Below are 26,171 nucleotides of genomic sequence, written 5' to 3'. Positions count from 1 at the left end.
AATGGTCCGTAAAAATTTTGCGAATTCTTAATGTGGCACTTCGAGAATCATAATCGGAAACCGGTGGTGTCTGGTTGTGTACGGTTTTCGGATCTATAAATATCATGTTGAGTCACACATGCGTGTGCAGTCGTATGCCATGTCGAGCAAAACGAAATGAACGTGGAAAAAAAATTCAACCGAATGAGATATTTACGGCAACAAATGAAACCGTCGCGTGGTGCCTCGGTAACAGTACACGAGGGTGTAGTAATCCTTAGCCCCCACGTCCATCACTTCTTCACCGCCGCCGAGTGTATCGCCACATAGTTTGCGTTTCCTAATATCACCCGGAAGCAAGATGGTTTTAAAAATCCTCCGGAACGGTCTCTATGGACGCCGAATCCCACATCTACCCCAAGAGCGATGTGTTTGTGGGTGTATGTATGTGTGTGTATTTTTTCCAAACAAATTATTGTTATTATTCTCGTTGTTAACGGTCACGCTCGTGCGCGTACTGATCGTACGACTGCACTTGGTTTAAGGCGCGTCCACACTATGGGCCTAACGCGAACGAGCGCGAATTCGGAGATAAAAATAGAAACAAATTTTTATATTTGGATGTGATAACGAACTCGAAAAATTTGCTATGAATTCGTTCGTTCGCCTTCGCATATGATCGATAGGACAGCAGTCAAATAAACGAATTCGTTGTCAATTTAGACGTAAATCGGCGTTCGTATGCATTCTGCGTGAATAGTATATTATTCATCGTACTTGATTTTTGTTTCAAATTTAATTTATTAAGTGTTCTGTATACTTTAAATATTTATAAAATTATTTCTAACATATATAACATGGAGTGGACAGTAGAAATGTCACTAAAATTAATCAAAATGTACCGTGAAAGACCAACTTTCAATAACATATATTGCTAGTTCTCTTAATATATGGCTCCCACTATAGTTAATACGGTTTCGTTTGAACCTTTTCATCCATAAACGACGTGCTTTTTTTTTTGTTTTTTCCATTTTATATTTCATTACAATAATACTAGCAGCTGCTAATAAAACATCATCTTCTTCATTGCTAGACATACTTATATTAAAATAATTAATAAAAATTGAAACACACTTAGAAAAAAAGTAAATACAAGTAAACTAAACTGTAACCGAATGCAACCGAATGCTAACTAACAGCGAATTCGCTGTTCAATTTGGACACAAACAATAGTATTCAGAACGATGGTGAACAAACGGCAAATTTGTCGCGTTCGTTCGCGTTCAGTCCATAATGTAGAATAGCATTTGGATTCAGATGAGATCGACCGTCGAATCACTATCGGTTCAAGAAAAACGAACTTCATTTGAAAGTGTAATAATTAATAATGACTAATGTTTATCGATGAAGAAAAATGTAATCACATCGTGTTTCATAATTGTTCGAACATCCAGGATGTATCAGATAATATTGATGTGCTTATTTTCTGAAATTTTTCGTAGGACCCTGATCGTTTCGAAAACGAAGAAACTGTTCGTATTGAATTGTAGTGAAATGTGCTAATCGTTACTGACGATGTCCGAGATAAAAAATTCGTTGCGAGCTATAAAACAATAAGTATTTGCGAGATTAAGGCCAAAAGTCGTCGTTTCCGTTCCGATAACGCGGTTTTGAGAAAGTGGCAATCCTAGTAGGCCCATAGACCGCACCCAGGGGTTGCCGAATATGTATGAGATACCTCCCGAAATGTCGTAAATGGGGCACTATAGTTTAAGTCTAAGAGTAAGGGGCCCGTATTTTAACTGATATTGCTAAAATTATCTAACAGAAAAAAATAAAATGAAATGTTCTAAATGTTCGTGAAAAAAAAACTTCTCATGATAATACAACAGCTATAATTTACTACAAAAGTAGGTACTTGTACAAGAGTACAAAAGTAATAATAATCGAAGCTGTCTGAGAAAAATGTACGAGGTACAAGGAAAACATATTCATCGCGACCACAATATTAAATAAAAATAAAAATTATGTTCATTTGATTTGTTTATACATTAAAATATATTATATATACTTACACATTTTGTATATAACATTTAAGATGGGGTCCAAAAATATTGCAGACGACTCCTAAAATACATGTCAGCACAAGCCTACGAATAGGCCAATTGATTATGTGGGTTCTGCGTCTGTCATTATTATTGTCGAAAAGCATTCGATAGTTATTTAATTTAAAACGCTCGTGTTAATAATCTCTAGTCACTCGATTATCTCCACGGAATACATGTGATTTTTCTTTAAAAATGAATCAAAATGTACAATGTAAAAACTGCAAACAATTTCCAATACCGCGTGTGGAACTTTTGAAGCCCGTCATTAATATCCCGAGAAAAAATGATTTCCAGTAGGAAAACTACTCCCATGTAAATTTGTGGATTACTCAATTTTTATTTATTTCTTTTTATTTATAAAAATCAATTAGATGATAACTGTTAATTGTTTTATTATATTTCAAAATTAACGAAATGTTTAAAAAAAATCGTAACACGTTACTTAATATTTTTACCGCTGCAAGACAAACGTTGAATGAGATATATGAATCGCTAAATGCAGAAAGGGCACATGTCCAATATTTTACAAAAATCACTTTATTGCATAATCCAATTTAATATTGATAAATACATGGTTTTGTGCAGACAAGGCACATATCCTATTAAATAGATCCCCGTTAAAAATAATTTAAAATTTCGTTAATAGCAGAAAAGGCACATGTCCTGGACATGTAACCTTTTTGCATCAAAATTATACTTTAGTAATATTATCAGGCCTAAACTTCGTGAAATTACTTTATTGTATGACATGAAATATTGTTCTATTTATAAATTTAATTTTTTATAATTGTTTATCAGTAAATAAAGATTATAATGGGAAAACGTTGCTTTACCTAATTATAAAATAAAATGATTATCAGTGAATAAAATAAATATTGTACTGGTACGATCTTGTACGATCATAACGTGTATAACTTTAAAATATGAGTTCAGGCGACGAATGTATTAGTCCTCTCAAAAGAAAAAAAGGTGTTTCTAACAGTGATAAATATAAAAGAAATATTATTAAGCAAGCAAAAATCGAAGGGAAAAAACATACAAACTGGATTGGAAAAATAGTTGCTACAAAGAATGATCCTTCATCAATACTTAAAGAATGGTAATTATATAATATTTAGTTTGTTTTATTCGTTATTAATAAGTAGTAGCTTTTATATTTTTACAATAATATTTTCGATTTAAAGTTGTTCAAAAAAATGTCTCAAAGACATTCAACAAGAAAAACTTGAAAATACTATGAAAATGTTTTATGAAATGCATTCTAAAAATGAACAAGACCTTCATCTTCAACGAACAATAGAAATAAAAGAAATTACAAGAAAACGAAAACGAATAGAAACAGAAGAAGGAAAAGAAAAACCGAAATCCAAAAGTGTTCAGTATTTTTTAATAGTAGATGGACAGCGTATTCAAGTATGTAAGAAAGCTTTCATTAACGTTTATAATATTTCTATTAAAAAAATTAGACGGCTGGTCGATTTGTTAGAAAATATTATTACCCCAGTTGATATGAGAAGCAAAAATATTAGTGCTAATACTATGCCATATGAGTATTGTCAAAAAATACATGAACATATACTGAGTTTTCCAACTAAAGATACTCATTACACAACACGATTGAAAAATTATTTGAACCCTAAATTAAATGTTAAAACTATGCACACAATGTTTTTAGAAAAGTATCCAGAATTAGAAGGGAAAATAAAATATCAATATTATTGGGAGTATTTTAAGAATAATTTTTCATTAAGCTTTGGTGCTCCAGTCAAAGATGCTTGTTCAAAATGCGAAGAATTAAATACAAAAATAATGAGTAAAGATTTAAATGATGTTGCAAAAAGAGTTGGTGCTGCGGAATTACTAGTTCATAAACGTAGAAGCAAAAAGTTTTATAATAATATTAAAAAAACAATAGAGATTTCTCAACAGAATAAAAAAGTGTTAGGTCTTTGCTTTGATTTTATGGCTGTAGTTGACTTACCTAAAATACCGGTGCAGGAAGTATATTATTATCGTCAATTATCTGTCAATACTTTTGGTATTCATAATTTAAATACGAATAATTTATTTTGTTATGTTTATCATGAGGCAACAGCAAGAAAAACGCCAAATGATGTATGCTCTTTTTTGGTTCACTATATTAATAATTTTGCTGATGATAATGTTGAGGAATTGCATTTGTTTTGTGACAATTGTGCTGGGCAAAACAAAAACCATGCATTACTCAGAATGATTATGGCTCTAGTTGAAATTAAAAAATTAAAAAAAGTTCAGGTGTTTTTTCCACAAAGAGGATACTCGTTTTTGCCGTGTGATCGTGACTTTGCATTGATAAAAAAACAACTGAACAGAGTGGATCGTCTATACACTTTAGAAGACTGTATAGAACTTATTTTAAAATCATCAAGAAACCCAGAAAAATTTTCAGTGTTTCTAGTTGATAAAAGTATGATTTATGACTATCAAATGTGGTTTCCACAATCTTATAATAAAAATACTAACGCATTAGAATGTTTAAGCCGTAATAAAACATTGAAACAACGTCGTACAATAGAAAAATTTTTAATTTCTAAGTACCATTATTTTGAATGTGTATCGGAAAAATGTGGAATAATTGAGGCAAGTGAATTTATTGACGGAATAATATCAAACCATTTCAAATTGAGAAAAAACAATGCAATGCCCATACAACTCCCAAAAACACTAGTTTATACTTCAAGCTTACCAATTCTTGAAAGCAAAATGAAAGATTTGAAGCAACTAGCGAAATATATTCCGGAGCCAGCATTGCAATCATTTTGGAATTATATATTTTCGTTACAAACTAAGACTGTTACTAACCTCAAGCAAGGCAAAATAGAACATAAGATATTTATATAATTAAATTTCTAATTATTAAAAATATATCAAATATTTTTGACTCAATATTAGTATATAATCTACTGTATATTATTTAATCATGTCAATTTAACTTTTATGCATATTAAAGCTACTTATAAGAAAACGGTTATTTTCGAAATATAAATGGTAATTTGAAGCATAAACGGCACATGTCCACAACCTTAAAGTCCTTCAGATACCTACAGTTAGATTATATTTCTTTAAGTGATTGTAGAAATATGTATACCATGTCTTTAACTATATTATTCTATAACATACAATTTGTAATTCAATTTTTTTCAAATATATTAAGTTTTTTGTGTTTCCTGAAAAAATGTAAAACTTGGACATGTGTCCTTTCTGCATTTAGCGATTCATATATATATATATATAATATGTATATATTTGTTTCGTTGAGGGGGTCACTAAAAGCTGCTACTCAACTTTGTCATCAATCAGAAAAAAATATTTTTAAGAAGTACACATTTTACCACAATCGTTATCATCAACATGAACGTAATCAGTCGGAAAAAACTTGTGTACAGCCCAAAAATATATGAGTATGACCTATAGTGTTTAGCCCGATCATGCAGATATGCACGTCATAGGACTCAAAATTTATCGTTGTTACTGTAACGCAATCGCCGATGCCGTATATAATAACGTGTACTACAGAGTTGTGTTGCTCGGGATAGCCTGTATATATTATTATTGTTCATTCGGGTTTTAACGATTCAAAGGCCAACCGTAATAAATGAAGCCCGGATGAAGATTCCTGTTGAACCATTACGGTTGAAACATCAGCGAAAATCTACCGCCAGCGGGATACCACCAGCTTTATACCTATTAAATCAAATTTCTCATGAAAATTCGAGTAGAAATTATCTAGAAAATTAAGGAATCTTTCAATACTTCATAATATTTTACTATTTTGTGTGTCCACAGTATACGCATAGAATATATATAACTTCTACAAACTTTTTAGCTACCCAGAAGATTACGCTAAAATATAAAAATAATAATAACAATAATAATAATATTTTTATTCAGCTAAATTATGTTTAATAATTAGTTGTATTTAGTTTAGAATACGTTTTCAAGTTTTCACGATCCAAATCGACGTAAATTCAGTTCAAAGAAATCGCTCACAGCTCCATCGAAGTCTTACTGTGTTATATTAATAAAAAAATAGACTGCGAAGTAAATCGACAAAATAAAATGTAGATACATAGCGATGTGTAAATTCAGTCGCATTAACTAAAAACAAACAAATGGTAAAACCTCGTCATTTGTGTAAAACAGCTTTTTCATTCTAATCGATTTTTTAATAAGGGATAGAATAATACGAGTATAATTATGACTCAATAAAGATTACGTTTCATAAATTTAAGCATATTTTAATTTTGCAATCCAAACATTTTGGTCTTGTAATATTACAGATTAGGGCTGAGTGGTTATATTATATAATCGATTAATCGTTTATTTTCCATATTTTATAAATAATTGATATAATCGAAAAGGTGGAAAGGTCGATTATTAATTGACTTTGATTATAATCGAAAATAATCGAAAATTAATTATAATCGAGATTATTTCTACATTATATAATTGAAAAATATTTTATGAACACAGAATTAATAGCGTGTTATGGCTTATAAATTAAAAATTTATATAAACATTAACGAGTTTTGTGTCACCATAAATATACTGAATTGAACTGGTTTCTATTATCTTTCATAAGGATAATTTAAGAATTTCTTATTCGTTTTTCCAATTGATACATATTCCCATCAAGTGAAATTATCAAATAATCAGATTAGTTGTTACTTTTTATTGATTCTCAGAAAATAATTCTTAATTGATTTTAAAATGCTGTATTCTACTTGGCAAAATTAAATATGGAAAAAGAAAAAATTAAGGAAGGGAAAGGGTTTACTTAAAAACAAAAGCGTCTCAAAAACTAGTTAAACGTTATAATTTTAACGTAATAATGGTAGAGGGACACTAAAATGTACTAAAAATTATTTAAGGTACTCCGTCTTCCTGGGTTCCACCTCAAGTCCAGCACTGGTAAAATTTTATCAATCATAATTGTTTATGATTTATGTATCGATTCATATGGATTATGGTTTATACATAAGTGACAACCAATTATAGTTTAAGTATCGTTTATAACAGGTTATAATTTATTAACTGATTAATCTATAATAATTTAGGTATAAAAAATAACTGATTACAACCGATTATTATCGATATCATTTTCTACAGATCGATTATATGGAAATAAAATAATCGTGCAGCCCTAGTACGGACATCCTCTCTACGGTTCGTTATAAATGAATAATCATATCGGTTAGAGAATTGGAATCGATGGTTACATTTTAACGTAAATTGGAATATAATATTGAACAATTAATTTAGCCATTGAAAATGTATACAGATTCAGTCATGATACATAAAAAGTAAAACCTTATTTTCCTCACTGTAAATAAGTAATCATGAGACCCCCATGATATTACAGGGTGATGTAGATAGACGGTTGGGTTAGATAAGTGCTAAATAGAAATTAATAAAAAATGAAAGGCTCTTTAGTAATAACCTAGGGATTTTTTTCTCTATATTTAAATTGGTCGACTAGCGGGATGCCATAATCATCAGACTTGATGAATAATTTTTCGAGGGAAGTAATACGCCCTTTTTTTTACTGTTTGAAAAATATTTAAAACGTCTAAACAATCAAAAACAATTTGAGTCAGCTAAAAGAAGCTAAAATACTTGAACATAATGAGTACTTCACTATAAATAGTGGCATCTCTGTCTTGTTTGTTTTTCAACGTTAGTGTTATTATTATTATTTTTAATATAAATTTTATCCATGATGTACTTGATATTATAAACAATAAATTTAATTGTTAATCGCCAACTGGCTTCGGTACTTTTAATATTACGAGTAAGAATAAAAATGCATTGTATATAACTAGGTTTTTTTTTTTTTTTTATTTAGAGGCGCATAAAATATTTGTCTCAGCGATTATAATAAAAATACAAAATTACTACATAAAACAACTAGGAAATAAAAGTTAAATAATGAACATAATTAAAGTAAAAAGCCTTCTGAGAGGAAGAAGTTAACAATGGAAGTAATAAGGAATGCATTAGGAAATTGGAAAATATGTGGGAAGGTAAATAGAATATTAAAGGAAGAACACATATTGGAGAGAAGCTGGCGTTTAGTGAGAAGGTCTAGACAGTTAAAGAGGAGATGCGAAGCATTGCATATAGCAGGATCAACGTGCTGAGTACAAAAGGGAGAATTATTAAGAGATAAATGGAATGAGTGGGCCGGGAGGCGGTTGTGGCCGAACCGGAGGCGAGAAAAAGAGATGATGACTTTACGGGAAATAGGGATATTATGAAACCAGAGAAAATGTAGGATGTGGAGACAGACAAGGCGATAAGAAACAGCGAAGGTTGAAGGTAGATTTGACCATTTTCGATTCCATAATCTCAAAGTGTGAGCCTTGAGATTGGGTGTAAAATCGGAGTAGGGAATTTTGATCGGAGAGGGGACATTGAAGTAGCATGACGTTGCAAGAGCGTCTGCGATTTCGTTGCCTAAAATACCAGTATGATTGGGAACCCATAAAAAGTTGTTAGTTAACCCAAGGCAGGGGAGAGAGAGGAGGATAGAGCGAATTTGGAGAATGAGATAGGAAACGTGTGAGACAAGAGGAGAGGTATTTAAAGCCATGAGGCAAGAATGGGAATCTGAGACAATGACGAAGTGACGTGCATTTAAGGTTTTAATGGTATGCAGAGCTACCAATATAGCGAGGTATTCTGTCGTAAAAGATGAGGCGGATAAGGGAGCATTATTGGAGTATTTGATAGAAAGGCTTGGAATGAAAAAGGAATAGCCTGCGGATAATTTGGCAACGGATCCGTCCGTGAAGACTAGATATGAGTTAGGATAATGAGCTAAGATGTAATCGTTAAATAGTGAATTGACAATAGAAGGTGAGAAGGATCTAATAGAAGAAATAGAAAAACCAAGAAATGATGGACAGATGATTGAAGAAACATTTAACAAAAGAGCATCGAATGATGTGTCGTATAAAGGCAAGCGGGCTGATGAAGAGTGAAGGAAAGGAATAAATGACCACAGAGAATCGATAATGGTGGATAACAATGGGGTTGATTTAGCCGAATAACGCCAAACGCGAAAGATGGATAAATATAACGCGGGAATAGAATCGTGACTAAAAGGGGAAGCCAACTTTTTAAGTAAGAATTTGCTACCTAAGCTACAAGCCTGAACCTCCAAGGGAGGAACACATAGTTCGATTTCCAACGCGGGTGATGGGGTGGTGCGGAGAGCACCAATGATGGAACGTAGACACATATCTTGGCAAGAATTAAGTTTCACGCGAAAGGTATTACAGGCTGAACCAAATAGGATAGAACATTTTACAATCTAAACAGCCGTGTTCGAAATAAATGCCAGAAATCAAGATAAAATATACTTTTAAAATATAAACGGCAGTAGAACATTTTAAAAATATTTAAATTATATTAAAATCTGAATATCAATGTATCATACTACTAATATAACTCTATATATTTTTATTCTGTTCACCCAATGTTAAATAGCCGATTGGCACATATATTTTATAAAAGTATATTATTGTGTATACGTATAATAAATAAATAAATATTGATACACACCACAATGCCCTGATCTAGTTATTTCGCGAACGTATTGAATAAATTACGATGAAAAAAATATTAATAATACTGTACTATGACTGTATTAATACAAATATCGCGATGAACAAATATTGGTCATCGAGCTCAAATAATAAAAATATAAAAAATGAACAAAATTATGATTAGTCTGTTTTTATGTTATATCCAACGACGAATATTAACGTGTGTGTGTATATCATGTAACTGTAAAACAAAATTTTTGGAGAACCATATCATTTTTAAACAAAATAATTTTTTTAATTTTTTTTTTTAATTACCACCCGAGACTCTTTTTTATCATGACGATCGATTATCTTTAACAGTACATTTCAAAAGTGTACATAAATATCAAATAATATACATAAATCTCTCTAATATAAAACAAAACGATAAGATATGGCTGATTTCGATGTTTACCAAACAGTGTGTATATTTTCATTTTTTCATCGCGTGTGATACATGCCCCGAAGCGTACAGTGCAACAATAGATTATTTGTGATATTAGTCAAATGCGGCGATAGAGGGGAAAAATAACGTAGGCGAAATTGTTTGGCGGTGCCTTGAGATGGATATAAAGAGTTAGAGAGAGAGAGATAGAGTGAGAGAGAGAAGGAGAGAGAGAGAGAGAGAGAGAGAGTAAAATATAATAATAATAATTCACACTACAAATACCAAATATACAATATAATACGCATTCATGCTGTACTATAATAATCATAATATAACTGTTTCGCACGGTAACCGAGTCGCGAAGTGAGGGTTATTCGTGTTGAATATTCAACCGCAGCCGCAGACATTTTGTCAATGCCTAGTTGGCAACTCCGCTACACTTACTTGTATTATTAAGGTGATATTGTACAGGAAGTCTTTTAAGTCGTGTTCGAAAGGGGTCGGCATAAAATAGCTCCATACACACAAAAGTCTGTTGATGACATTTCAAAACTCGCACTGGATTCAACTCAATTGAAACACTAAATCAAAGACAAAATCAAAATTTCAACCAACTACCATGTACACTATCCCGTTTCAAACGGGATAACTTGCAGAGGCGTTTTGTTTGGTTCTAGGCCAAAATTATTCATTTACGGGGAAAAACTTTCGTCTTTCGTGGAAAGTCTCGTTTATTAAAACGTTTCAGTTTTCTCTGTAAATCAAAAACGACCGCTTTACGGTATGTTTGCGTAAGTTACGTGAAAAATCTTATTTTATTTTATAGTTAGGCGAATTTTTCGACTAATTTTATTTTCATTATGAACTCAAAATGCCTTATTTTTTAAAAGTTTTGACAGCCTCGTAAATTTTATAATTTCAAATAAAAAAATATCGTATCAGATCTTCACTTTTTAGTGTCAATTATTTAGATTTAAACATTAAAAAAATGTTGAATACTGCATTTAAAATTACCTGGTATATAATATTAATCCGAAAATAACATAAATTGCCTCGTTCTTCAAAATTGTGTCCCGTCGTCCGATAAACCAAACTTCTTATGTACAGTTTTTTTATTCGAAATTTTATAAATATATTTTGGAACACCAATAACTAATTTTTCAGTAAGTTTCAAAAAATTATATAATGGAGAATATGAAATAAAAACTATCAAACCTATGAATAATACGAATTATAGAAAACCGATTTTCCTAATTAGTTCAAAATAAAAGTTTGCAATCGTATAAAATAAAAAGTTTATTTTACAATTTTTTATTTTATGTTTAACAATTGAAGAGTAATAATATTAAGAATAAAAATGTTAGGGTATGGGAGGAGAGGGAATTATAAATAGTCTTCTTTTTCTCTATTTTTAACAGATATGACCACTATAGTTAACGATATCAACGCATGTTTTCCAGTGTACTATTTTTTTCTAATTTGAATATTTTCTCGTCCGTCACGGTAGATTTTAAAGACACGCGAGAGACGATGACAGGACGCGATATTCATGACATGAGTGGGTACCCGCAGAGTGTGGGAAAAATTATACGTTATATCTATATAATATGGTATTATAATATTGCTAAACCTTAGCCACCATGGTATTGAATTTATTTTTATAATAGAATTGGGGTTAGGCATAGCACGGAGGCAGGTGGTTATATGGAATTTCGTCGTCGTACACCGTCGTTGCACAACCACGGTTCAATATAAGAGCTTTATAAACACCTATGCGATGTGGGGATCCACATTTTACACTGTATTATACTTTTAAAGGCTGATTATCTGACAGCACCGTCAATTCAAATCTTGGCCGAATACTAAACGGTGTTGTATGCATGTATGAGCACATGTGTGTGTAAAATAATAAAATATTATTATACGAATCGGCCACAAAACCGTTTTCAAAATCTGATCACGTTTTTAATATTTTCATCCGACCCTAATCACCGCTACCTTATTTCGAGAAATCTTCACGCTATGCGAGAACGGACGAGAAAACATTTTTTTATGTGCATACATATGTATATATAGACATTATTCCGATCAATCAAAAGGAAGAGATAAAAAAATAATGCAAAAAACTTTTACGAAAAATTTAATAATAAGTTGTTTCAAAAATCCTATAAATAACATTGGATAACAAACAGAAAAACGCTTAGGAAAGCCGATCACGGAATACTTGTACATTTTTAGCTAACTAATCGGAAACAATATTTTTTTTCCTCGTTAATTTCTTTTCTCTTCTTTTACGTTTTTTTTTTCACTCTTTACGAAGAATATTATCGTCAAAAATCAAATCGTACGGAAAAAATAAAGTAGTTGAAAAACACTAGAAACCATGGTTTGGTGTGTTACTTAAATATACCGATCCTATAACAAATAATACTATCGGTATTTGAGTTGAGCAACCAATTTACGATTACTTTTTAGAGAAAATAAGTATAAGAGACAAAGTCGTTGATATGACCACACAGCACGTTATTCTAAATATCCCTCGAGAACTCATTTAGCCGTTATGAATTGCAGATTTATGACTTTTTAAACATTGTGTGTGTGTGTACATTTTTATTTACTCTACAGTATAGAGCCGCATGTAAAAACGACGTTATTGACGTCATTGGTTGTATGGCTTGCGAAAAGGTTAAGAAACACTGCAGATCCAACTTATAATACTATATCGATACGGTCGCAAGCCAACATCCATACCAGAGTTACGGTGTAATCCGGTAGCAGAATAGAAGTAGTAAAAAAAATATACATACACATATATGTATACATAAATAAATGAAATCAGGGTCTCATGTGTGTGTGTGTGTGTATACTTGTATTGCATAAGAATGTGTAATGTGCTCCAGTATATTGTAATGTTATTATAAGAATTCGGTGGTGCGCAACGTCGCGTGCAGTTGTTTCAGATTTTATTTTATTATTAGTTTTTTATTTTATTTTATTTTTTTGCAGCCAGCAAATAGACGTGCAACCATTAAAAAGCAAGAACGAAAATAATACCATATTTATCCTATACGCAGTTGTATGTGCGCCAACGTGAAAAAATATAAAACCACATAAACGATAAACCAGGGACTGGAACCGTACCTAAAAGAACCGGTTTTGGAACTGGAACCCTTTGAATATTGGGAACCGGAACTTCACCGAAACCCTAATTTAAATTAATTTTAAACCCGGAACCCTAACCTTTATTTGTATTTATTTAAAAATTGGAAACTCACCGGAACCGATAATTTTTTGTAAATGTCTTTTACGGTTGATTTCGGTATTGTTTTAATTGCATTATTTTATTTATATCTGTTATTAATAGGTAATAAAAAATAAACAAATACGTAGATCTATTATTATTATTATTATTATTATTACTATCGGGATTAATAATATTCAAAAATAATCATGTATGTATTTACAGAGTAATATTTACACCTGTCCAGCACGGCACGGCACAGTACCGGACTGAAACATAACGGTGTATTATCATTCATGTGTTAGAATTTTGTAATTTGTTTTGAATTTTTTTAGTAGATGTTGATACCTGGTAATAAGAATGGCACAAAAAATAATGTGAGCTTATAAAAAATAAATTAATATAAACATCCTTATTTCTTGAATAAATTCAATGAGTGGATTAAAATGTTGTATTTTTGATAAATTAACGTGAGGATTATAAATTTTACTTGAAAAGGAATATAGAAAATCTAAATATTTTCAGTTTTAAATAAAATTAAGTAAATTTGAATAGTTTTTCACCGATGTTTGTCGGTTTCTACGTTACCCACTGCACCGACACTAAGCGTACCGACACAAACTAGCACGAACCGGGCCGTCAAAACATTCTTTCGAATGATGGTCAGCCGGTCCGGTCGGTGCTGGTCTGTGCTGATCAGTGTTGGGAATAGATAATGCAAAATTTATCTAGATAAAGATGAAAGATAATATGTCCAAATTCATCTAGATAAAGATAAAAGATAATATCATTTTTATCTTGATAAAAAAAAGATATTTTCAAAAAATGTTATTTTTTGATCAATATTTCATATTCTAATAATATAGATGAAGACTCAATTATAATCAAGGGCATATTTAGGAATGTCTTATAGGGGGGGGGAACAAACAAAAAGTTCAAAGTGTATATAGTTATAACTTTTCCATCTCAAAAAACTGTCATTATTCATAACCAAATAAATACAAGTGTTTGATAGAAACATAAACTTTTATTACACAAATTTATAATAAAACATATTTTCAAATATAATTTTTGTAACTAAAATAACTGAAGACGTCTGGGATGTTTATTAGCATATGCATCAAATACTTCTTCAGGTTTTATAATTATTTTAGGGTATATATTAAGGTATATTCAAGGTGTATACAATGCTAATCCGTTTAATCGATGGTATCATATTATCATGCTATATTGATATTCCAATATTTCACCGTGTGACCGTGCGTGAGAAATAAGAGGGCCTACAATAATAAATAAAGTATAAAATACGGTGAATGGGGGGGGCACGAGCCCCATAGGCCCACCCCTTAAATACGTCCCCTGATTATAATCATTATTATCAATAGGTACCTAGGTGTTTAATATTTATTGTAGTAACTTAGTGTACCATTAAGCAGTATTTATAAATATTGTACAATATTTAATGACAGTTAATCACTAAAATGTTAACAAAAAAAAAAAAAAAAAAAATGAAAATTACTTTGTACGTATCAGGATGAATACAGAATACATAAAAAAAATATTTTAATTTAACAATACTGTTTTCCATATAATATTAATTTGATTATATTCATTATTTTATAAGTAGTTACGACTTTACGGGTTCCAAGAGTGAAGTAATAACTATTCAGCGTACGAGTTACGTGTGCATTCTAAAATCAAATACCTACTATATTTGGAACATCCGTGGAGAAATAAGAAATTAAATTTAAAAATACCAAAAATATTTTTCCGACATGAAAATATAAATAAAAATATATATCAAGAAATAATAATTACTTATTAATAATACACGAATTATGATTATGAATACAATATCTATATGTATAAAAGAAAGTCAGGTTATTTACAGAATTTATAATTCAAGAACGGCTGGACCAATTTTGATGGTTTTTGATTTGTTGGATTCGTTTCCGTTCAAGAATAAAAGTAACTCTAATCTTGGCAAGAATACAGACAATTATCTAGATAAAATTATTTAGATAAGTAAAAATTTTATCTTATATAAGTAATTAGATAACTTAGCGTTATTTATCTAGATAAGATAAAAAATGACAAAAAATTTATCTAGATAATTTATCTAAATACATTTATCTAGATAAGTTGGTGCTAGTGCGGTGACGTACTTACCAATGTGAATTATCTCATATAAACTAATAATACAATGTTTTATCGTACTAACTGTCGTGCTGGACAGGTGTAAATCAGGCTTAATTCTATGTAACAACTGATAATAATGTAATACTCTAATAGGAATTGCAACAAAATTATAGTTATTATTTACTGCATATTAATATCTAAGGGTTTTCTAGGGGTTTATAAATAACTTTTTTGTAAGCGTATTATGATTGTGACTATCGTTATCTGATGTACAGCATGCCTAAGCGGTAAACACTAAACACAGTTTATTGTTATTCATTATGATGTATAATTGATGATTAGATAGATATCATCAAATATTTACAGGTCTTTTTATATGTACCAATATTAAAATAATTTATCAACGTATTACATAAAATCCTTAAATTTCAAAATGTTCTTATCTTAAGGGGCCTCGCTACTGCTATTATTTAAGGGGCAACATATAGGCAATTTCTAATCTCGTCGTAGCCGTTCCGGGATATTTGAGTTAGTTGTAAATGATTGTTAGTATGAGTACAATTCAATGGGGGTACCGCTCTCCCTTCCATACCATCAGGTAGTCACTAGTCGTAATCATATTATAATAATCGGTGTCCCGTACTCGCGTGTTGAATGGCTTCAGAGAATTCGGTTCATTAGTTTTAACTTATTATGCTATGAATTGAGAAAAATAATAATATAGTCCGCAGTGTAAAATAATTTGTATAGTTATTATTGGTATAGGTTATCTGGACCGTACAAATCTGGATATATATATCTGCATATCCACATTTATTTTGTCCCTGTTACCTACTTGAAGTGGTTTTGCGTAACAAGCCAAGGGATATTTTCGATTTGCGAAGTGTAGCGACGAGTGCCAATACATGCGTAATCGTATCCAGATTCATACGGTCCAGATAATGTACTTTCCAGATATGTACAGTTTAGATTTATGCGGTCCAGAATTCTAAATTCTAAGTTTATACGTGGACCCATAATATATAATATAAAAAAACAGGAAGAGTTTTAGATTATTATTATCTTTTTTTGCCAGATAATATAGAAATATAGATAGGTATATTGTGTATATTTTGATGAATAGTTCAAGTATTATTGCATTAGTATAATATAGTTTAGAAGTTTAGTACATAGGTAGTTTAACATCAACTATTGTCATTATAATGTAGTATTATTAGTCAAAGAAACAGTATACATAATAAATAAACAATCAGTAAGGGTAATAATTACGAAATTTTCTGTTAGTGCAGTTCATACAATAAGTTGTTGATTATTACAATTACGTACTTATTTTTTAATTATTATAATATTGTGATAAAATAGTATTATAAAATTAAAATCATATGACATAATTTGTATAGTAAATAATAGTTTATATTATATTCATACGGGTATAGTGTAGCCTATTTTTTTTCTTAATTTTTGCTTCCAAAATATAAGTAAGGTTTCTTATTGGCATACTTCTGGAATGTCTGGGATCAACCAATTCAGGAAGAAGGCAATTGAAGAAAAACATTTCTAGTTTTGGAAACATTTTGTTATCCCAAAATGTATCATCTCGTTCAATTGTTTCATACTTTAAACCTTTATTTGTCCAATATGCTATTATACCAAATCTTCTTCCAGTGACGTGTAGTTGTCCTTGAACTTGGTAGTAATATTTATGGTTGGTATTAATTCCTATAATATCTTTGTTTTTATCAATTTTCCATAGGGTAATTTTATTTATTAATTTTAGGGAAATATAAGTATTTGCTAACATTATTATAGGATACCACGAAATAACGTATCCAATTATAATACACTGTTTAGGTTTATTTAGCTAGACGCGGTGCGATAGCAGTACGGGGGGGCTCTCGCACGCACTCGCACGCACGTCATAAGGTAATATCGTGATCGCAAAAAAATGTTTATTTTTCATTCCAACATACGTTTCTAATTCCAACGCTATGTGTCGACAATTATCACGATTTTCATTCTAAAAAATATTTGGATGCTCCATAATATGTACGAGGGATCGATCGAGGCACATTTTAAAAATTGTATTTAGTTAATTAAATATTTAAGTTTGAAATTTCGTATTTTTTTGTATTTACAACAATATTTATTGCAATTCAAACTACAAAAATTTAGAATGTGGCTCGATCGTTCCCTTGTACATATTACGGAGCATTCGAATATTTTTTCAGAATAAAAATCGTGATAATTTTCGACACGTAGCGTTGGAATTAGAAACAGTAGTTTTTGTTAATAAAAGACGTGGTGGTGAGGCCCCTTAAATATAATTATTATTAATATATTTATTTTATGGCTAAATCATCAATAAATATTAAGAGATTTTTAACTGTTAGCATTATTATTAATTATTCTAAAATGTTTTGATTTTCACAGATAATTATAAGGTAAAGCACATATTTATAATTATTGTATATCTATGAGGTAAAGTGATCAGATTAAATACCATAGTATAATATAGTATAATACCAAACTTGAAACTAATTTTTTAATTTTTGAAAACCGAAAATAAACCGAAACCTAAATTTTTGTTATTTTAATAACCGAAACTGAAATTTTAGTTTTTTTTTTAAACCGAAAATAAACCAAAACCCAAATTTTAGTTATTTTAGAATCGGCATCGAAACCGGAACAGTTTTTTTTTTCTAGGAACCGAACCGGAACTGGAACCGTACAATTCATCAAGGTTTCAGTCCTTGCGATATACTAGTCATTAGACGATTATTTATCGTGGTAGAACGCCATCGAAGTAAATGAATTGAGGTAGCATGTTTATGTTATATTTTAAGGCTGCGGGTACAACCTCTGATTGGTTACGTACCCTACTCGTAATTTCACATCCGATACGAAACCAGTACTAGATTCGTGATATTTAGGGACACAGTTATATAGGTATAGCAGTCATATAGACCTTGAAAACCCAACTGAAATCGATTCGTTCGTGGTCTTCGAATTTTTAATATAACACTAAGATTACCATCGAGAGATTAGTATACGAATGCAGGTACATAATGATGCCTTGAAAAAATTAAAACAGGAAGTCTATTAATTAATAACGGCCGGTCGAGTTGTTTTGGAAATGAAATTTAACGGAGGCGGTAGGACTTACTTCTATTGTTAAAAATTATACATTTTAACAGTTAACTATAGTTATCGTAAATTATAAAATAAGTATAATGTAACTATCGTAAACTAGTCTGGGGTTACCGAGTGGCCGAAGGGAAACCTCTCTGGCTTTAACTAGCTGGAACTTAACCACAATCATCGCCTGACACACAGGGACCAGTTTTCCCTGTTGGGCGATGACCACTTAGCGGGGTAAGAGAACCCGGTCTCATCAACCGTGAAAAAGTTTGCCGGAAATCTGAAACCGGGTCGGGCATCTGATTCTTGGTGCGCTCCGGCAGACAGGTCGACGCCGGTTCTATCATAGACCGATAAAACAAACTCCGCCTCGAGGTGCACGCGGTCACTAATTGGCCGTGTAAGGTGGAAGAGTAGGCGAGCTTAGCTTGTCTAAAAACACTTGAGTTCCGGCCGGATAGGGGCGAACAGCGACTAATTAAGTTTTCCACTGTCATACACTTGGAAACGGAGGGGTTTTTTACCCGTTCATATCGGGTAACCGGACTCACAGCTCGGTTGATTACCGACGGTTAGGCTGATTGGGAAATAAATCTTCAGCGAGTAGGAACTTCGATAGGGCACGTAAAACGTTATCCCGTCATCCTCATGACGTGGGCAATTGTTAAAGAATCCGAGTCCGAGGGGATATCCGGAGAAACTCGAGGAAAAGCGCTTGTGCGTGATCGTAGGGTTTCTTATCAAGGTGGATCGGGCCAGCGATGGCGTCTATGAAGCGGTTGCGCGGATATGAAAGTTTAGTTGTTCCGCTATGAACGGGCAGAGAATTGGCCGTACCCTGATCTCTAGCTCTAGCCTAGTAACGTGCGGCTCTTCGACTGGATCGGAGTCGATAAGCCACGAATACACCAAGCAGGGAAACTTGCTTAAGCCGACCAGAGCTTTTAACCTGTAACCGCAGGGGCGGACGAACGTCAGACAGGTCGCTCCGGGAGGCCGTCGCTTGGAACCTCATGTGTCTAACCGACGAATAGCAACCCGTACCGAATCGCACTGACCCGTCATGACGGCAGAAATTCAAACGCCGCGCGACCTAGTGGGTACCGGCAATTGAAAAACCAGCTATGAAATCCATGCCACCGGATCTCGAGATAGCCCCACTTTCCTTAATTGGACGGTGCCTGAGAACGGGGGCGCGCCTCGAGACTTGATCTCGGTGGCACGTGCTTTGAGGTCGGACTCGCGGTGGCTCCAGTCTTCGCTGGAGAACGATAGGAGTTTGAAATCTGTCCATCCGTAGCCGCACCCAGTTACGTGTCAGGGCTATGCGTGGGCTTACGCCTGATGACTCTGCACGACGACAAATAAACGGGTGGAGCGATTGCCTTTTCAGGGGATGTAATACTTTCGAGCAACAAACTGTAGTTATCGTAAATATCTAGCGAAATGATGGCGAAGGGTTAGAAACACGGTTACTCCTACGTGGTTTTGTTGGCCTAGTCACGGTTTCAACGCATTGGTTCGTGCGACTAGACCGGGTTCGCAGGTTGTGGATAGTGGTAATTAAACAATTCGTTGTGGTAAGGGGTGGAATAAATCGAATACGTCTCATCGAACAGTGAACTTGCACCACAGACTAAACGAGGCAGCGTCAACGCGTGCAGACTGCATAAAATGTTGACTGCGCCTCAAGCCGCGAGGCTTCTCGACGATAATAATTTACTGCAGATTCGTCGACGGAGCCAACGACGACGGAGACTGGTGCGTTCGAGGTGTTACCGTCCCTCATACTTGGGTCCCCGTCACTACGGGATCCGGACGACCGGTCGCATCTCACATTAGTCTTGGATAACTTGACCCCTTCCGTGGCTAAATGTGAGTGCCAGAGCCACGATGGCGGCGAGTCGGATCCTGTAGATGACGGGGTGACTTCCCACCCATGACGCCAACGTCAGTGGTGTATCCAGGATTCATTAAACGGGAGTGTTTTCAAATTCAATAGACTTATGGTAAATGGGGAGATCTGTATTACATTAATAAATACCATTTATTTTTATAAATTATTATATTAATGAAAATAAAATGATAATATTAAGACAGTGTATGTAAAATTTACAAGTTGTATACAACGTTTATTCAAATTATACTGTGAGTTTGCAATTTGATGAAATACCATAGTACGGTCGATGGAAGGTATTCTAACACCCATATCATCTTACCCCTGGCCAACGTACTTCGGGTGGTGTGGGGCCCGGGTCAGCACAGACCCTCCATGCCATTTCAAATCAACTGGAGTTGATTTCGATGGGGCCGAAAGTTTCGACGAAGAAATGGTTGCGAATCCACCAAAATCGGGCGACCGAACCCGCATCCGGTCTTGTAGAGGTTGGATTGATTCTTATTCCTCACAGGGGGCTACATGCCGGCACGACCGGACGGATCTCACGAGATACCTTCAACGGTTAAGACGGAGTGTTTACCTCACTGGGGATGTAACCTACTTTACGGACACAAGACACTGTATTTATCATAAACAAGCCCAAATTTATAATAGTTGCATAGTGTAATCAAATATAAATTTATTAAAACATTTCACAAAACAATTATAAATATAATTATAATAAATTAAAAATATTTATAAATAAAATATATTATATATTTTATTAAATTAATATTTTTAATCGATTTGTGTTTGATTTGTGTTCACTGGCTTATCATCCACAATCCTTTTTATTTGCTCTATATCTGGGTTCTTCTCCCGTCACTTGTTTAATGACCGCTGCTAACTACGATTCCACCCTTTCTACAAAATATTGATTCACAAAACTTAGTATTAAAAAGACGTATACGTTCGTAATTTAATATAAAAAATGTAAGCTTAAAAATATTTCTCACGAGACAAAACTAATAAGTATTGATTAAAATTAGAGGTACTCTTTTATTTAAAAGAAAATAACATTATCCGTGATATAACGCTATTATTTTTTTTCATTAACAAAAAAAAAAAAAAATTATAGTTATTTATACGTAAACATTTGTAAAAGTTTACTTGTTTATTTACAAAAAAATATTGGAATTAGTTATGGAATATATAAAACCACTTACATCGTAGATAATGTTTTTTTTTTTTAAAAAAAAGATTGAAAAGGAGTGCCTATTGTGAATTTATATTGAATAGTTTTGTCCTTTTGATTGATTGTTTTGCCTAAGAATCGTACCTTCGTGATTATTTTATTTACAGATTTTCGTGGAAATGATCACGATTACGCATCACTTACTCACATGCACGTGTCCGAGACGTATCCTGTATTGTCGTCGGTTTATGGAACCATACACCCGCGATGAATAATTTTTGGGTATCACGGACTCTTATGCATTCATCGTAACATTAAACCATAATTACGATACTTCATTTGCGTAATACGCCTTTGGGCTTTGCTTGTTCTTTGAACAGTATATATATACATGTATATGAAAAAAAAACAAAAAATGTGCTTTATATTAGGACGTGAAAGTAAAAAAAAAATCCTATTATTTGGTGACTCACCCCTAATCCGGACCTGCAGAGGTACACGCACAAACGGACGAACGAGGTACCCAGTCGTGTTGATTAAATCCTAAGGGTACGATTTTTATCGCTGTTATTCCGGTTAAAAATGTTATGATACCGTTATTATACATTATTTTACTGCCAGTCACGGTGCGAGAACCCACGACGTTTTCAAAACGGTAGCAAAAAATAGTCACCGCGTGCCGCGCGCATTATGTTCCAACTTACAGCATGATTATTACCATTCACGGTTGCGTGTGATTAACGGCGGCCAGATTCTTCTTACTGCCAACGATTTTTCGAAATTTCTGGAAAAATTACGCTTGAAATATACAATTATATAGTATATGTATCACGTCAGTTCCCGGTGACCGTTATTCAGCCCGAAACCATGGAAAGGGTAGAGAAGGATACTTTGCCTTAGGGATTATACGGATGAAAGGTCTTGGTATCGCATTTTTTCTCTCGGATTTTTTCAGGCAATAAAAAAATTAAATATACTTACTGTCAGTGCCCACGCTATGATCTGCAAGTCTTTGTGTAATTAATAAAAGCGAGGCACCTCCCCTAATATCTTGACAATTAAAAATTCGTAACTTTACCACCTTAATCCTTTTTAGTATATTATTATTTTCAGCTTAAGGGTGTTTCATGGATGGGTGTTGGTAAATACTGTGATGGTGGTGGTAGAATTCGCGTTGAACACGGACCCGACAAATATATATATATATGTACATATGGCAACTCAATCGAAAAAAATAACGTTACTTAATACATAATCATATCAGTAAAAAAAAAATAATTATTATTATTATTTTTCTACATTACAGTTATACATAAAACTAAAATTCCTATCAATAAAAAAAGCTTTAAGTCCTTTGTGGTCGCATTTCCTGCACTCCCTTTACTCTTGATATGTGTATAGTTGTTCATTGTATGGTTTAAATTATTGTCTTTCAATACGTATCAAAATATCAAATTATGTTCACAATTGGATTCATGCACATAAGTCCATAAATTTTATTTAACAGTTTTTCGTCACGTTGAGTGCTTGTGAAAGTCAAAAATTAGGATATTCGCCCTCTACCAATAAGAAAAAATGAATAGGGTAAATTTTTCTTATGAATTGATTCACTTATATCAGGCATAAATAGAAAAATTATAGAAATCGTTATGGAGTGTAATGCACGCACACGCATACTTTTAGTCTTTTTTTACTTCAATCTAGACGTACCTTAACTAGATTCTGTGTGAACCTAGAAATGTATCAGTTTTACTGTGACATGTATGTAATTTTTGTCTAAATTTTGATTTCAACTAGAAGATTCGCTCCGACCATGGTACACGTGTTATATGCTTCCTACAATAAATGAATACAAAAAATGTATTCTTAACTTACCTGAAAATTTTTATTGGAACTTGTAGTTGTACATTTGTTATTCAAATCCTAATCGTCTAATAAATATTAAACATTTTTTATTTTTATTTTTAGAAATTAGTCGAATGAAATGAGCATCACCATTATTCCCGTGATTTCATTTCGAAAAGATTTGTTTCTTCACGTGATCTTGAACTATATTTTATTTTTACACGTCTCCATAAATACTCTGTTGTTTTTATTTGAGCACTTGTATATAAGATTATGAAGTTTTTGCTACGATTAACAATTTGGTGAAGAAAATTGTAATTTTTTTTATTATGATGTGTGTTTGGTTTTATTTCTTAAATATTAATAGTAATAATACGATACCGATAAATCGACTGTAAATAGCATACAACACGTGTACTCCGATCACTAACTGTTTTTTTTCCTAATAGAAAAGCTTATCAAAATAAGCCGCAATCTAAATATCACGGATGAGTGAAGAAATTCGTGTTACCTAACGATAAATTCATCCAACCGTGCCAAATAATTTTTTAGCTAAAAATTTTATTCGTTATGAACAGTTACATTTTTTATTACACCCGCAGAGCAACAAGTCATATTTTGCAATTACAAACCAACTTTAGACATAACTAAGAAATTTCCACGAAATAAATACCACCATATTAATTTATTGCTAAATTAAAAAAATAACCATATTTAACATATTTGTATTCGTTTATTCATACTTTGCAACTCATCTCAAACTTTTTTCCACGGGTCGATATGCATAATTAAAATAACGAAGTCACGCTCGTATATTGGTTAATATTGTCGTATATTGTAACGATTAGTAAAATTAGTTTGATTTTCATTTGAACTCTGTGATAGACGAAGCGCGCCCTTTAGAAAACGCACAATCACCTACACAAATATAGTACAATACTGACAGTATATAGTATAATATATATAATATGTGTACGTTGGTCGTATACCGGATGCATAAAGTACAACACGTTAACAACAGTGTTTGGGTGAAAATCAATATTTCAAACAAATTCATCGCCAAACAGTATACGCGATTGAACGCGTACGTGTACCGTACCTAAACGAATTATGTTTTTAAACGATTTCCAGACTCGTACGTCTCATGCCTATCAAAAACTATGCGTGCCAGGTATCCGCCGTTAGGTATACTTGCGGGGGTGTCACATACCGTTCGCAATAGCGGTGGAAACGACAAACGTATCCCGGCAGTAGCATACATTAAAATTTCTTATGTGGAAGGAGGAGGGACTTAATTGTAAACATAGACAGTGTTCGTACAGTGAAAATATTTGTCCTAGTCATTTTCATCTGTAGCCGAAAATGGATCCGGAATTGGCAGACGTGGTTTTATTGGTTTATGGAGTTTTAGTTCAGGAGAGCGCAAAACAAATTATTTTTATTAATCGCGAAAAGAAAAGAAAAAATATGGTTGCAAAATTGGAAAGCCAAATATTGTAACAAATAATTTGTTAACGGGGCTACGAATGGAAGATCGACCATGAACTGTACGATAACGAGTGATGATGATTTCAATAGATTTCATTGTTATGTCCTCGAACCGCTTTTTTTGCCATTACAATACGTATATGTATGAAAAACGAATATGAATTGTGTTTGATAGATTCTTAGAAAAATAAATGTGAAATAGACAAACGTATTTGGCGAATGACGATAACCAGTCGGTATAAAAACAGAATCGGTCTCACTCAGTCCGAGTACTTCGGTACGTGTCCGTGTCGGCGCAGATCGAACAACACGAGCTTGTCAAACGTACGTGGGGTGTGTTTAAATCATCGAATTAGAATTCCGTGAAATGCGGATGTGGCTACACCGATAAGTGTCAATATAGTAGGCTCGTAGTCTTCTGCGTTAAAAATATCAAACATCTACTTTTAAACATGGACGGACGAAAAATTAACGTTTTTGTGATTTCATAGTAGTTGACTTCCTACCTACTGCACTAAACGGCGCAACAACCGGGGTGGATGTCGGGGGGGGGATGTCCCAAGATTCAAAGGGGGTCACATAATTTACGTAAACTTGGAGGGTTTTTAAACGCGAAAGAATTGAGTAACGCATTTAATGACGAGTGTACAGGTAGTCCTTTATTGAAAAAGAATAAATCGACGATACTTCAACAGTTACAGGACTCCAGACTTAACTTATCATCGACGCCCCTAGACCCTGGTCGCACCACTCTATCATTCTGTTAGAACATCGGTGACATACACCCTTTCCGACCGCTTCAAACCAGGAATTTATTATTTTCTCCAGTCTTTGTAGAGGTGGGGGAGGCGATTTATCCCGATTCGTACGAGCGCGAGGACCGTTGAAATCGCATGGCGAGCGGAACCTTATCGATTTCGTGCGCATGAGAAAGAGTACGTGCCCGGCGCGGCAGTAGGACAAGTACGATTGTTTGCGGACGGACCCGTTCGACGTACATGTCCCCAGCACCCCCACATATGAAATTTGTAGTTTTTTTTGCTAAATATTTAATATGCAATTTGTATAAATTTGTATGCCTATTTCCCAAATTTGTACGAACTTAGTTGTAGCCAGTGTTGGGACTTATCTAAATAGATTTTT

The 26,171-nt window shown here is 32.9% G+C and overlaps 1 pseudogene; it reads left to right on the top strand.

Moving 5' to 3' along the window:
* Positions 1-2,895: 2,895 nt before the first annotated feature.
* Positions 2,896-5,290, top strand: LOC112692052 (annotated as a pseudogene).
* The last annotated feature ends 20,881 nt before the right edge of the window (positions 5,291-26,171 follow it).

This window comes from Sipha flava, unplaced genomic scaffold (assembly GCF_003268045.1).
Source record: "Sipha flava isolate LNK unplaced genomic scaffold, YSA_version1 69_pilon_pilon, whole genome shotgun sequence".
NCBI classification, from domain to species: domain Eukaryota; kingdom Metazoa; phylum Arthropoda; class Insecta; order Hemiptera; family Aphididae; genus Sipha; species Sipha flava.
Note: the sequence above shows the minus strand (reverse complement) of the source record. Positions and strands in the feature narration are given on the sequence as shown.